The sequence below is a fragment of the Pelobates fuscus genome, chromosome 1, assembly GCF_036172605.1.
Source record: "Pelobates fuscus isolate aPelFus1 chromosome 1, aPelFus1.pri, whole genome shotgun sequence".
Classification (NCBI taxonomy): domain Eukaryota; kingdom Metazoa; phylum Chordata; class Amphibia; order Anura; family Pelobatidae; genus Pelobates; species Pelobates fuscus.
In genome coordinates, this window is record NC_086317.1 from 186,498,461 (window position 1) to 186,513,388 (window position 14,928).

At 42.0% G+C, this 14,928-nt stretch overlaps 1 protein-coding gene across 1 annotated transcript in view; it reads left to right on the forward strand.

Moving 5' to 3' along the window:
- Positions 1–1,473: 1,473 nt before the first annotated feature.
- SYT2 (synaptotagmin 2) overlaps positions 1,474–14,928 on the forward strand; it is a 470,295-nt gene continuing 456,840 nt past the window's right edge. Inside the window, exon 1 of the mRNA XM_063453184.1 lies at positions 1,474–1,568. The gene's annotated coding sequence lies outside the window, so the exon portion shown is untranslated. The remainder of the gene's footprint in view (positions 1,569–14,928) is intronic.

The following is a 14,928-nucleotide window of genomic DNA, read 5'->3' on the forward strand; positions in this document are numbered from 1 at the left end:
TATATATATATATATATATATATAGTCGAGAAAGGTAGGCACACTCTCAGGACTTATTTAATCTAAACATGCTTTATAAATGTAAATGCAGGTTTACATTAAAAAAAAATATATGTCTTGGTCCCACCAAGGCCTTGATCATGATAAACCATTATTTTGCCAGAAAACGTCATAGAGTGACGTGTGCGAACGTCGTCTGTGTTTCCATAGAAAGCATATGTGTTACAAATGTGTGAACATACTAATGTGAAACATATGTATCTTATTATTCATTAATATTGAACCAATTTGCATATGCACACCCAGAATCCTTTGCAGTAGTAACATCACTGCAAATTTGTGATTTCTGTGGGAAAAGCAAGTCATATGGCTTGACTGGTTTGCAGATTTTTGTTTAATATTGTATTAACTATATATATATATATATATATATATATATATATATATATAAGCTAAACTCAAAGATCTAAGACGTTTTCTATGTATACAAAAGGCCTATTTCTTTCCAATATTGTTCACAAATCTGTCTAAATTTGTATTAGTGAGCACTTCTCCTTTGCCAAGATAATTTATCCACCTCACAGGTGTGGCATATCAACATGCTGATTAGACAGATTGATTATTGCAACGGTGTGCCTTAGGTTGGCCACAATATATATATATATATATATATATAGTTAATACAATTTTAAACAAAAATCTGTACACCAGTCAAGCCATAAGACTTTCTCTTCCCATGAAAAATGGGGGCAAAAACATAAGTGTTGCGTTTATAATTTTGTTCAGTGTATATCAACATATATACGAATAACTGGACCAAAGCAACAATGTGTTCATTAAAAGACTTGCCAAATGTATGTTTTTTGTTTTTTTCTTCATGTCCGTTTATGATGCATGTGTATATCTTAACAAGATAGTTTCTAATGGATAAATTAAAAATTAATTCTCAAGTTAGGTAAGATACTATGTTCTAAACAAAAATGATAAGATGTTTAAACTGTTTGAGAAATGTCAACATTAACCGTAGTTATTGCAAAACACAAACATAAAGAGATAAAATCGCTGATTCTCAAACACTCTTTTGTGACAGCTTGGCTAGTTAACACAATTTTGTGATTTGGTATACAGCTAACTACAATTTGGGTTTTAGAGAATATACCCAAGGATTTAGAATGGAGATATTTTATCACATATTGAAAATGTCGAGCAAAAGAGAACAGTTGTGTGTATTTTGATATAGTTTCACTAATTTCTAGTTAGCATATACGTTTGTATTTACTTTGTGTGATGTCATGCTATTAAGATATATTTTGAGAACAATTAATGTTCGTTATAATGTCCACAGCCAGCATCCCCCATTGGGACACAGAGTTTAGCATATTAGGGGTTCCAGTTTAGCCAATCCTGATCGGGATGCAGGCAGACGTGGGAGGAATAGGAATTAGAAGAGAAGGGAGGGGAAGGAGACAGAGAAGAGAGGAGCACGCGTGTCTCTGTACTACTGCAGACAGAGTTGCAGATAACAGGGCTTGCGAAAGACCAGCAGGGAGGGGACGACCAACAACCAGGTAACACCCAAATTTAACATCATTAGATTATTTTTGGGGGAGATTAATGGAATGGTTAATGTGCGGTGCTGTATAATTCTTGAAACTACCAAAGAGGTTAATGGGGCAGTGCCCCGACTGCATTTCTTTTTCTCACTGAAGATACTGATTGCGTGAAAACTCCGTTAGTCTTACAGAGGGTTTATATCTATCAGTGGAAGGGTTCATGAGGTTGTCATATGACAATTAAGATATTATTAGAGGTACATATTTTGACACATTAAACCTCTGATAATGAATGGGTTAAAAACCAGGAGGTTTCTGTTACAATGCAGGTCTCTGGTAATGACATTTTTTCGTGAAGATGATAGGATATATGATACTTCTTCACGTCCTTTTAAAACCTTCACAGTTTTTCATGGTTTTTTATTTTTCATTTAAGAGAGAGAGAGAGAGAGAGAGAGAGAGAGAGAGAGAGAGAGAGAGACTCTCTCTCTCCCCCCCCCCCCCCCCCCCCCCAAATATTCTGCATCCTCAGCACCTTGCCCCTTCCCTCATCGAATCCTCCTCCTGTGCAGGCTAGTCTGAGGGTCAAACGCATGACATAATTTAACATTAATATAAGAATATATTTATATTTTGAAAATAAAAAGTGCAAAGTTACTGACTTACATTAAGGAAGTCATGGAGCTCTGCGGGTTTCTCTCTGCCATGGACAGTATTATGGACACCGGTGATTTTATTCAGAGGAATCCCTTTTCTTCATAAATTACACTGGCATGAACTTAATAGGATAAATAATAGTGTAGGTTTCCTTTGCAACACCCCCCAAAAGTATAGAGGTACTCAGGTGAATCATCCTGCACGGCTCAACGTGTGTATGTATGGATGTGTGTGTGTATATATATGTATGTATGTGTGTGTGTGTTCAATAAGTATTGAGTTGCCTTGTATTTTCATTTCTTTGTTACAATTGAGGTTATTAATTATGGATTATTTATAAAAATGCTAGGTTTGCTAATTTAGCTTCTGGACACAAGCAAAACCTTGGATCTTGGCCCAAACCGATGTAAAAAAGGAGGGTTTAGCTGATGTTGCATTGACTTTGAGTGGTTGCACCACTTCCTGTTCCACATAAGGTGCACCACACAGGATGGATACAGTCTCTCTGCTGCAATGGTTATACGGCAAAACGACTGCAGTATATATGCATTCTATGTCTGTCATGTTATGTGCATTGTTTAGCCACATATGGCATTACCTCTTTTTGTTTGTGTAATACAGAAGCACTGTAATAATCACTGAAAAATACTATTTTAAATTAGCACATATTGGTTTGCAAGCTTGTTTTGGCAAGGCTCCGTTTGTCTACTGTTTCCATATGTCATACATGTTTTGTTAGAATTAAATGTTTGTCTTGTTTACCATAGTGTACTGCACTGTGGGATATGTTTTCTCTATATAAATAATTGTTTGTAAATAAATGAATGTTTGCAGGGCTGCCATCAGAAATTTTAGGGCCCCGGACAAAGCTAAAGATCTGGACCCCAGGGTCCAGCCCTGAGTCCGCCAACAAGGATGAGGTGTGTGTGTGTGTGTGTGTGTGTGTATAGTGGATGCAGAATGTGTGTCATGGATGCAGTGTGTGTAGTGGATGCAGATTGTACATTTTGTGTAATGTTTGTATGCATGCATTAGATGCAGAGTGTATGTGTAGTGAATGTAGGTGTGTGTATAGTGAATGCAGAGTGTGTGTTTTTGGAGTGGATGTAGTGTGTGTACAGTGAATGCAGAGTGTGTATTTTTGTAGTGGATGTAGTGTGTATACTGCATGTAGTGTGTTTGTAGTGAGTGGAAAGTGTGTATAGTGAAAGTAGTGTGATTGTAGTGAATGCAAAATGTGTATAGTGAATGTAGTGTGATTGTGCTGAATGCAGAGTGTATATTGTTTTAGTGGATGTAGTGTGTATACTGCATGTAGTGTTTGTAGTGAGTGGAAAGTGTGTATAGTGAATGTAGTGTGTTTGTAGTGAATGCAAAATGTGTACAGTGAATGTAGTGTGTGTTTAGTGAATGTAGTGTGCGTAGTGCAGATTGTGTTTAGTTAATGTAGTGTGTAATGCAGAGTGTGTTTAGTGAATGTAATGTAGTGCAGAGTGTGTTTAGTGAATGTAGTGCAGAGTGTGTTTAGTGAATGTAGTGCAGAGTGTGTTTAGTGAATGTAGTGCAGAGTGTGTTTAGTGAATGTAGTGCAGAGTGTGTTTAGTGAATGTAGTGCAGTGTGTGTTTAGTGAATGTAGTGCAGTGTGTGTTTAGTGAATGTAGTGCAGTGTGTGTTTAGTGAATGTAGTGTGTGTGTGTGTGCTTGTAAGGATGCAGAGTGTGTGTAAAATAGGGGGGTAGGGAGTATTTTTTTTATTTATTTGTGTACATTGAAATTTTATTCCCCCCTCCCTGCTTCTTACCGTGCCAGGGAGGGGGGAGATCGAATTGTGGAGGGAGCCAGAGAAGGGACGCAGCATCACACTGTCTTCCTTGGAAAGGGAAGACAGAGTGTGCTGCTGGGCCCCCCTCTGCAATGTGCAGGTATATAAATCGCTATATTTATGTGCACATACGGAATGTGGGGCTCGGACTGCCGTTATGGTTGTCATGCCCTGATGGCGGCCCTGATTGTTTGTATATAATCTATCGCAGGGTAGTTAAGTGCAATATAAGATATAGTAAGATATATATATATCCTACTATATTATTATTATTATTATTATTATTATTATTATTATTATTTATATAGCACCAACAAATTCCGTAGCGCTGTACAATGGGTGGACTAACAGACACATAATTGAGATCAGACCACTGGATGTACCGGAAAACAGAGGGTTGGGTGCCCTGCTCAATGAGTTTACATGCTAGAGGGAGTGGGGTATAGTGACACAAAGGGTTAAAGTAGGGGAATTAAATAGTTTGTTAGAGAAGGGTTTATTGAGTGCTTGGTAGGTCATTTTTGACAGTTGCAGGAAAGGAGTCATGGGGTGGGGGATGAGAAGCCTGCTTACAGTTTAATTGATATGCTTTAATGAAGCATCCCTCCTGTAAAAACATCTTATAAAGAAATAATATGAAATTCAATTGCATTTTGCTCTGTTTAATACACTGAACAATGAATATTGGTATTATACTTAGGATGTTTTGGCAATATAGAGGTAATTATATATTATGAAATAAATGCACATTGTTGTAGGCATACCTGAAAAGTTTGAAATTCTCCAACCTGAATACCCTCTCATATGCCCCCACTTTTTGAAGTGATAGTTCAGTGGTGGTAGTTGAACTGTGGGTGGGCACAGGGAATATCTTAAATGAACACAACACTCCATGCACCATAACCGCTACAGCAGACTTTAGTGGTTGGTTTTTAGGAGTGTCCTGGCACAACAAGATTTAGGTAATCAAATTGTTTGCTAACAGTTTGACTTTTAGCCTGGGATCCACTAGGGGTGCCAATCACTTCCACTATGGGCAGTTTGAAATTCCTGCATGGCACTTACATTGGCTCTTGTCAGCTTATCACTCACAGCAAGTAAGCAAAGTCCTGCATTGCTGGCCATATCTCAATGCAGATAGCTTCCAGTTCTCATAGAGGAGGTGACAGGCACCAGGTTGACTTAGGCAAGAAATCAAACTGTTAGCAAATGGTTTGACTACTTGCATTGGGGTGTGTGGGTGCCAGGGCACTTCTAGCATTATAATGATGATCGTTCCTGATGTCGTGGTTATGGTGCTAAGAGTATTCATTTAAGGGCTGCATGGAGAATGGTGAAGACAGCCTACTGCACTGCTACTTACCCTGAGAAACATGTGCTGTTCTGTAGGACTGTCATAAAAAACCTTAAAGGACCACTCTAGTGCCAGGAAAGCATACTCGTTTTCCTGGCACTAGAGTGCCCTGAGGGTGCCCCCACCCTCAGGGACCCCCTCCCGCCCGGCTCTGGAAAGGGGAAAGGGGTTAAATCTTACCTTTTTCCAGCGCTGGGCGGAGAGATCTCCTCCTGCTCTCCTCCTCCGATCCTCCCCGTCGGCTGAATGCGCACGCGCGGCAAGAGCTGCGCGCGCATTCAGCCGGTCACATAGGAAAGCATTCATAATGCTTTCCTATGGACGCTTGCGTGCTCTCACTGTGATTTTCACAGTGAGAATCACGCAAGCGCCTCTAGCGGCTGTCAGTGAGACAGCCACTAGAGGACATAGGGGGAAGGCTTAACCCATTCATAAACATAGCAGTTTCTCTGAAACTGCTATGTTTATGAAAAAATGGGTTAACCCTAGAAGGACCTGGCACCCAGACCACCTCATTAAGCTGAAGTGGTCTGGGTGCCTAGAGTGGTCCTTTAAAACAATGCTGAAACACTCAGAACTTACATACGGTATTAAACTTGTGCATTCAGAAGCACTTCAAAATAAGACATTTTAGATTTGCGTTCATTTATTCTGAAAAATATATAACTGCCATATACTGAGAAACTGATTGACCAAATGTCAGAATATCATTCTATTCTTTCGGTAATTGCACACGTGCATAACACTGCAGTGACTGTCTTGTGAGCATTTTCTAACCAATCCTGTGGACACTAATAATCATGCAGTGTAAGTTGATATTGAATAAGTGCTTTGCATACCTCCCAACTGTCCCTATTTAGTAGGGACTGTCCCAAATCCCACTGTCACTCTTTTCCCGGAGCTTTCTGGAGTTTTCTTGGAGCTTTTAAACTATTTTTCAGGGATATAGATAAATAAAAAAAATATCAAAAAAGTAAAACTTTTTTTTTTTTTTTTAGAAAAATAAGTCTTTAAGTTAGTAGTGTTTGTGCTTGGGAAAACCAAGCATTTCCATTCCAATCTCTCCAAAATGTAAGTGTTAAGAAAGTAATAAGTAGCAGTACCACAAGAATGGCAAGTATGTTTTTCAAGAAGGTTGTAAGGTACATTGGTTCCCTTTAAAAGATGACAATGAGCCATTGACAATGACATCCACCTTTGCAGCATCTTCAGGTGCAGGCAGCAGCACTATGGGTCCGCAGAAGCGAAAATGTCTCACCCACCATCTAAGAGAATACAATACAGTCGTATTATATTCTAAACTTCAAAGGCACTTTCTATAAATAGTAAACAGTAGAAAAAATTATGTTGCAGACTTTTTAGTGAAGCTACTGAGTAGCAGCAGGTGTACCGTCACAAGTACAAGGATCATTGTAGCCACTGCCAGAACGATCACTGCTGCAAAAGCAGGAGCACTATATTACAAAAGAGTACTACTACTAGTAGTACTATGCATATTATGGAAAGAAAAGTAGCAGCAAGCCGGGCTGGACTAGGGATACAAAGCAGCCCTGGAAAAAAAATCTATACCAGCCCCATAAGTCATTGCGCCATATATTGTCGCATGTAATATATAAGGCTATGTCTTTCCACCCCAGATGATTGAGTAATATACATATATATCGAAAATATATTGCTTTTTCTAATATAAAATATTGGTCCTTTCAGAGTAAAAAGTTTAATTATACATTAAGCAAACTCACATGCAGACACACACACACACACACAATCTTACTGACACACACAAGCTCATTGTTTGTCTATGAGGCTGTGTATCAATCTCACTGATATACATAAGCTCATTGACATAAAACACAAGCTCACTCACTAGCAGGTGCACACACACACAGCTTAATGTAGTGGTTCTGGTGTCTATAGCCTGTCCCTGCCGGCTTTTCAATGTAAACACTGCCTTTTTAGAGAAAAGGCAGTGTTTACATTGCTTCCTAGTGATGGTCACTAGAGGTGCTTCCTGAACTGGAGGCGCTGAACGTTCCCCATAGAGATACATTGATTCAATGCATCTCTGAGGAGATGCTGATTGGTGTTGCAGCTAATCCTATGGCAAAGCATTGGATTGGCTGAGAACATCAAACTTGAGGCAGGGCCAGTCGAGGGGAAACCAGCACGGCGTGGGGAAATAAAACGGTGAGTAAAAACACTATTTTTAAACCCACACAGACCCTTTATAATGAAATTATATGTATGCATTATATATGTATGTGTATATATATATATGTGTATATGTATATGTGTGTGTGTGTGTGTGTGTGTATATATAAAAATTGCAACTGTTTCTGGCACTCATCCCAAACAAAGATAATTAAATCAGCGACTACCAGGTATCAAACCGCTATAAATCAATGTTTTGACCGTCTAGCGGTCTTTATCAAGATGCTGTATCATGTAAAAACATTGAATAAATACAATAACGTGTGTTAAACGTACCCAATCACCAAGTGCACCCTATCTGTCCAATCTGTTGTGTGAATGGAGCCGCAAACCGCAGTGTTGCCTAGAAACGGCAAAGCTATTGAGAAAATAGCTATATGTATATGTATATGTATATGTATGTGTGTGTGTGTGTGTGTGTGTGTGTATATAATATAAATTGGGAAACTTTTTTTTTATAAAAAAAACAAATAAAAACGCTAATTTTGGCCAGTGTTTGTGACTAAGTGGCTACTACAAAAGACTGGACATACCCCATTTTGAATACCCTGGGTTGTCTACGTTTTTAAAATGGTATGTCATGGTAGGGTTAATTTTCATTTCTGGGATGGCATACCATCTCCAAGGCAATATAGCCAATCTGGCAAATAGCAATTTACAAAAACAGAAATTGGCAAATTATATGTTTGAAGCAAAAAAGGGAAGAGGGGGAGGTAGTGGCAAAGGATAAAAAAACAAAAAGAGTTTGAAATATAGATAATGAATAATAATCAGGAGTCCAACAAGTACCGTATATACTCGAGTATAAGCCGACCCGAATATAAGCCCCTAATTTTACCCCAAAAAACTGGGAAAACTTATTGACTAGGGTGGGAAATGCAGCAGCTACTGGTAAATTTCTAAATAAAATTAGATCCTAAAAAAATTATATTCATTGAATATTTATTTCCAGTGTGTGTATATAATAATGAGTGCAGTGTGTGATTAAGAGCCTTGGTGGGGGGGTGGGCATTTTTTATTTTTTTATTTTTTTTTGTTTTATTATTATTTTTTTTTTTATTGTAATATTTATTTTATTATTTAATTTGATTTTCGTCCCCCCTCCCTGCTTGATACATGGCAGGGAGGGGGGCTCTCACTCTCTGGTGGTCCAGTGGATGGGCTGTGTAGGAGGGGGCTGGCAGGAAGCGTTTACTTGCCTTTCCTGCAGCTCCTGTCAGCTCCCTTCTCCTCCGCGCCGGTCCGGTCAGCTCACAGTGTAAGTCTCGCGGCCGCGCGGAGCGTTGCCACGGTAACCTGTGGCAACGCTCTGACCCCGCGGCTCTCGCGAGACTTACACTGGAGGAGAAGGGAGCTAACCGGAGCGGAGGAGGAGGGAGCTGACTGGAGCTGCAGGAAAGGTAAGTAAACGCTTCCTGCCAGCCCTCAACAGCCCCTTGTCAGTATTATGGCAATGTAAGTTGCCATAATACAGACAGTGACTCGAGTATAAGTCGAGTTGGGGTTTTTCATCACAAAAAATGTGCCGAAAAACTCGACTTATACTCGAGTCAATACCTGAAAAATACAGCAAAAAGTCAAAATAAAACCTTGTATAAGAAGTCAATCACAATCTTGTCAGGGGAAGCATTACTCAGTAAGGTATGGGAAAGGGATATTCATGATATCCGTATCAAAAAATAAAAAGACAGCAAATAATGGTGCAGTATATCCCAACATGCACGAAGTACTATTTTGTAAGAGGTGTATATGGTCCTACTCACGTTTTCCAGAGCTATAAGTCTAGCTCTAGTGTGGATGGCATACAGTGGTACAATCGCCACTTATGGGATAGGTGAAGTTTTGTAATAGATGGATATCTTGTTGATATGATATATAAAAGAAACAATAATAGTGCTTATTGTATAAAAGCCAGAGGAGAAATAATAAAATACAAAGCGGTTACTCACATTTTATTGAGCAGGCAGACTGCTCAATGGATAAAGCTTGAGTGGTATAATCACCACCAAGGATTCTTTGGAGTAAAATTCTCACTGGAACAATAGAAACTCTAGTGCCAGGTAAAAATAAATAAAAGAGTAAAATGGCTGACTCACAAGAAACCTTTTAATAAATGACAGCAATTAAAATACCACAACACATTTCTCCCCTTAGGGCTTTCTCAAGTGGATAAAAAAGCAAACCAATCTGACAAATTTCAATGTGCAAACGTGGAAAAGGGGAAAGCCCTACAAGTTTGCAAAATCCCATAAAACCTGTACATTGGGGGCACTGTTGTACTCGGGAGATGTTGCTGAACAAAGATTGGGGTGTTTTTTTGTCAGTACACATAACAGGAACAGTGAATCCATGCCTAAAGTACAATGTGAGAGAAAAATAACACAAAAAAATGACTACCTAAAAGTTAGACTGGTGGTAAAATTAGTGCATGGAAAGTTAAAATACGATCATTTGAAATACCCTAGGCTGTCTAATTTTCGAAAATATATATATATATATATATATATATATATATATATATGGGTTGATGGGGGGTAAATTTCATTACCTGGCTTAAAAAATTTCCCAAATAGGACATGGGTGCATGATGACCAGTTGTGAAAATTCCAAGTTGGAAAACTGGAATGCACACCCTCCAATAAGGTCTTTTAGCCCCCAGAGAACCCGACACACTTGTACTTGGGTGGTATCACTGTACTCAGGAGATGACGCTTGTAGCGGACTGGGTCCTATACCAGTGTATGCCCCAGTTTCCTTTAACCCCTTAAGGACACATGACATGTGTGCACATGACATTCCCTTTTATTCCAGAAGTTTGGTCCTTAAGGGGTTAAGCACAGTGTATGGACTTCTATTAGACTGTGTATAGATTGTGTATAGGAAGGTGTACCCCTTCCCCGTTGCAGGAAGACGAGCTGGCATCCGGGCAGAAAGCTGGCGGCTTCTGCCCTCTCTTCCCTTCTGCCTTAGAACCTGATGGCGCACCATCTACATCAAGGGCACCGAGGACCACAGAGCTAAGTTTTGCTGGCCTCGACCCACTAGGTCTAGAGGAGGGGAACTGCATCCGCCATCCCCAGCAACAGTTTTGTCCAACCAGGGGAGAGGGCACCCTGGTTACTTTGCTACCAGACTATGGATTTACAACGGGGCACATGTGGCAGGAGGACACCGGACGACTATCAGCACCCCAGACCGATTGGAGGTCTGGAGTCTGGATAGTCTTTTTGGTAAAGGGGAGAAATGTAGCGGACTGGGTCCTATACCAGAGTACTCCCCAGTTTCCTGGAGAGGGCTGATGGCTCACCTCCTGTCCAGTGATTATGGCCCTGGGGATATTGCCCTTTAAAGACAGTAATTGGGCATGATGGATTTTTATTATGTGGCTACTGGCCCTTTAAGCACAGTGTATGGACTTCTATTAGATTGTGTATAGGAAGGTGTAGCCCTCCCCCGTTTCCTGTCCCATTGTTCTCCAGCAGGTCGTTGTCCCAGGCACACTGCCAGACTAGTTGTAACTGGTTTTGGGCTGGAAAGTTTGGGCTGGAGAGCCATGTTTCAGTGGAACTAAAGGGAAATCCACCTAACTTTTAAACCCCATAACTTCCGAACCCCTGGTCAGATATGGGTGATTTTTGAATATGTTATTCACCCAGATCAGGGAGTGTACCCTATGTATTTGGGGTACATCTAGAAGTACATTTTAATTCTGTTAACAGATAAGCTGATGGGAGGAGATGTGTGGGTTGTACCTTGTACTTTATTGGTTAATGTATTAATTATTGTGGGTGGCTCCCTTGCATGGGAGCATTGCATAAAAGCAGGGGTTGTGTGATTAAAAGTTAAGTTCTACTCCTGATACTGTGTGTCGTCCAGTTATTGTGAAATGTGATGGGATATTGCTGGATTGTATTGCTGACTGTGTTGGATATGCTCTGGGATTTACTACTTGTTCCTGCATCCTCTGGAAATATTGGTGAAGTTAAGCTGTGAGAAATCAGCTCTCCGCTACAATGCTGAACACATATTGGGCTGTTCTTTGTCAGTAACACATAACCGGAACTGAGAATCCATGCCTAAAGTACAATGTGTGTGAAAAATAACAAAAAAAATACTACCCAAAAGGTTGACAAAGACTGATGGTAGAATTAGTGCATGGAAAGTGTTAAAATACCACCATTGAAATACCCTAGGGTGTCTACTTTTCAAAAATATAGGGTTTGATGGGGGTAAATTACATTGTCCGGCTTTAAAAATGTCCCAAATAGGACATGGGTGCCTAATGACTGTTAAGACCTGCAGTGGTTATGGTACTGTGGTCTTCTATTCCTTTCCCAACAGCTGAGCCTAAGTGATTATAGCTACAGCAGCGAGTAGAGGAATAGTAGAGATGAATACAGCTTCCAAGACGATTCTCCCCAGCAAATAGAATATTCCCGAAACATGAGCCTAGACTTCATGAAGGGTGTAACAGGAATGATCTTTATTGAAAACAGGCTGGCTTTTATGAGAAATGCTCCTGCAAGAGGACCTCCCACAGCAAACAAATACATTAACCAATCATTGTACAGTTTTGCACTAATACATGCCCTCCCTCTGCCTGGGAGATATTGAGATAAGTTAAGGAATAAATCAATTATCTCCAGGCAAAGGGCACACATTTTCCCCAAACGTTAGAACACCCCTTTCCCCACAAGGTATCCCCACAAAATACATATCCCCTGATAGCCTCGATCCGGGGGACAAACCTATCCAAATTTCACCAAGATCGGTTCAGGGGTTCTTAAAAAGTGTGGAAGTCATGTTTTACCGACCACACACGAGGCTCCTGCCCAAAACAGTTCCACGAATTCAGCGTGTGCGGTCGGTCAATTGGGAAAAAGGCGAAAAATGGGCAAAATACCGAATAGATCCTCCTGGCTCATAGTAGCGATTGTTCCCCTTGTCTGCACGAACATAACTACCGAGCGGTGGTTCGTGAGGTCGAGTGTCCGATTTTAGTTCCAGACACTTGACGACCAAGTCCCGCTGACTCCCCTCGTGCGAACAAGATGGCCGCCGTTTTCTTTTCCACGTGGCGTTCGGCTATACGAACAGCGTCCACCCAGGGAACACTTAATCGACGGTTCTTTTGAACTTATCGAGCCAGGAGGGTGGTCGGTGTTCAGTAGTTTCAAACTGCCGAACTAATATCCAGTATTCAGACAGTAAACGGGGGAAACACACAAATATAAAAGAAAATGTTAAAATAAAGTCCATTTTCTTCACAATACTCCCCCTTAGTTCCATGGGTCGGCATACCCGCCTAGACCCTGCCGGGTTGGCTAGGGGATGTCCGGGTAGTAGAATTAAACGTCCAAGTCGGTCTGGCGGGAAATCCCATCCGCATTGCCGTTCTGTTTGCCCGGGCGGTACTGCAGTGTAAAATTGTAGGGCTGCAGCGCTAAACTCCAGCGCAGCAACCGGGGATTGTCTCCAGATACTCGGTTGAGCCAAATGAGGGGATTGTGGTCAGGAAGAAGGGTAAAAGTGCGGCCATAAAGGTACAGTTGGAGTTTCTTTAAGGCCCATACTAGCGCCAGGCATTCTTTTTCCACGGTGGCATAGCTGACCTCCCGAGGTAGTAACTTACAGCTGAGGTATGCCACTGGGTGTTCCATGCCATCTTCCCCCACTTGGCTCAGCACGGCTCCCAGCCCAAACATAGAGGCATCTGTATGAACGAGAAGTGTCTTATTAGGGTCTGGGGCCGCCAATACTGAAGCTTCACATAAAGCCGTTTTAAGGCTCTGGAACGCTGTTGCACACTCCGGGGACCACGTTACTTGCTTGGGTAGGGACTTTTTAGTTAGATCGGTGAGAGGTTTCGCTAGGGTGCTATACTCAGGGACGAACTTGCGGTGCCTAGGAAGGCCAATACCTGCGTCTTAGTGCGGGGCTGGGGCCAATTGGCTATGGCCTCTACCTTGGCTGACTCGGGTCGCTGTTTACCAGTACCTACTCTATGCCCTAAGTCCTGGACCTCTGCCATACCCACATGGGATTTCTCGGGTTTCAGGGTAAGGCCAGCTTCTTGTAACTTACTAAATACCGAGGCCAAGTGCAATAGGTGAGCTTCCCATGTGCCACTGTAGGTGGCAATGTCATCCAAATGGGCACATGCGAAGTCCTGCATTCCTTCCAGAAGTCGGTCCGCCATCCTTTGAAACGTAGCTGGGGCATTCTTCATCCCAAACGGCATAACCCGAAATTGGTATAGCCCGAATGGGGTGACAAATGCCGACTTAGGGACGGCGGCCGGGTCTAGCGAATTTGCCAATATCCTTTGCACAGGTCCAGGGTAGTTAGGAAGTGCCCGCTGGCCATGCGATCAAGTAATTCTGCGATCCGTGGCATAGGGTAGGCATCCGTGATCGTCCGGTCGTTCAGTTCGGTACTAGCACCACCGGAGACGCCCAGGGACTTTGGAAAGCTGCAATAACCCCTAATTCTAGCATTTCTTGGATTTCCTTCCACATGCTAGTTCGTACTGCTGCCGGAATACGGTATGGCTGCTGCCTCAAGGGGGTCTCCCCCTGTGTTTCTACCCGGTGCACTGCGGCGGAGGTGTACCCGGGTAGAACTGAGAACAGCCCACTGTATTCCTGTAGCAGGTGTTTAGCGTCAGCCTGCTGAGTGGGGTCTAGCTTCTCCCCCAACCCAACCTGTTCTAGGGTTCCTTGGTTCGCTGCCAGCAGGTTTGATAAGGGGAGCCCCTCACTATCATCCGTGGACGGAGCACATATAGCGGACACGTCCTCAGAGCGCTCGTGGTATGGTTTCAACATGTTCACATGAAAAGCTCGTCTGATCCTTTCATCTGAACATTTGGCTACAATATCGGTGGTGTCGCTAATGCTTTCTACCACTTTAAATAGCCCCAGCCAAGCTACCTGGAGCTACTCCAGCACGTATGGCAGAACGGGGACTCCTTCCTCTCCTGTGTTGCCCTTCCAGTGCTCCCGTATGAGGTCCAGGGGTCCCCGGACTTTTCTCCTGTATAGGAGTTCGAAGGGGGAGAACCCAGTGGACGCCTGAGGCACTTCCCGGTAAGCAAACAGGAGATGAGGTAGAAATTTCTCCCATTGACCGTAGGACTCTGTAAACGCTGTGATCATTTGTTTAAGCATGCCGTTAAACCGTTCACAGAGACCGTTAGTCTGGGGGTGGTAGGGGGAGCTAAATAATGGTTTTACCCCGCAGCTCTGCCACAACTGTTGAGTTACAGTTGACGTAAACTGGGTTCCCTGGTCTGAAAGTATTTCCCGGGGAAACCCTACACCGGAAAAGA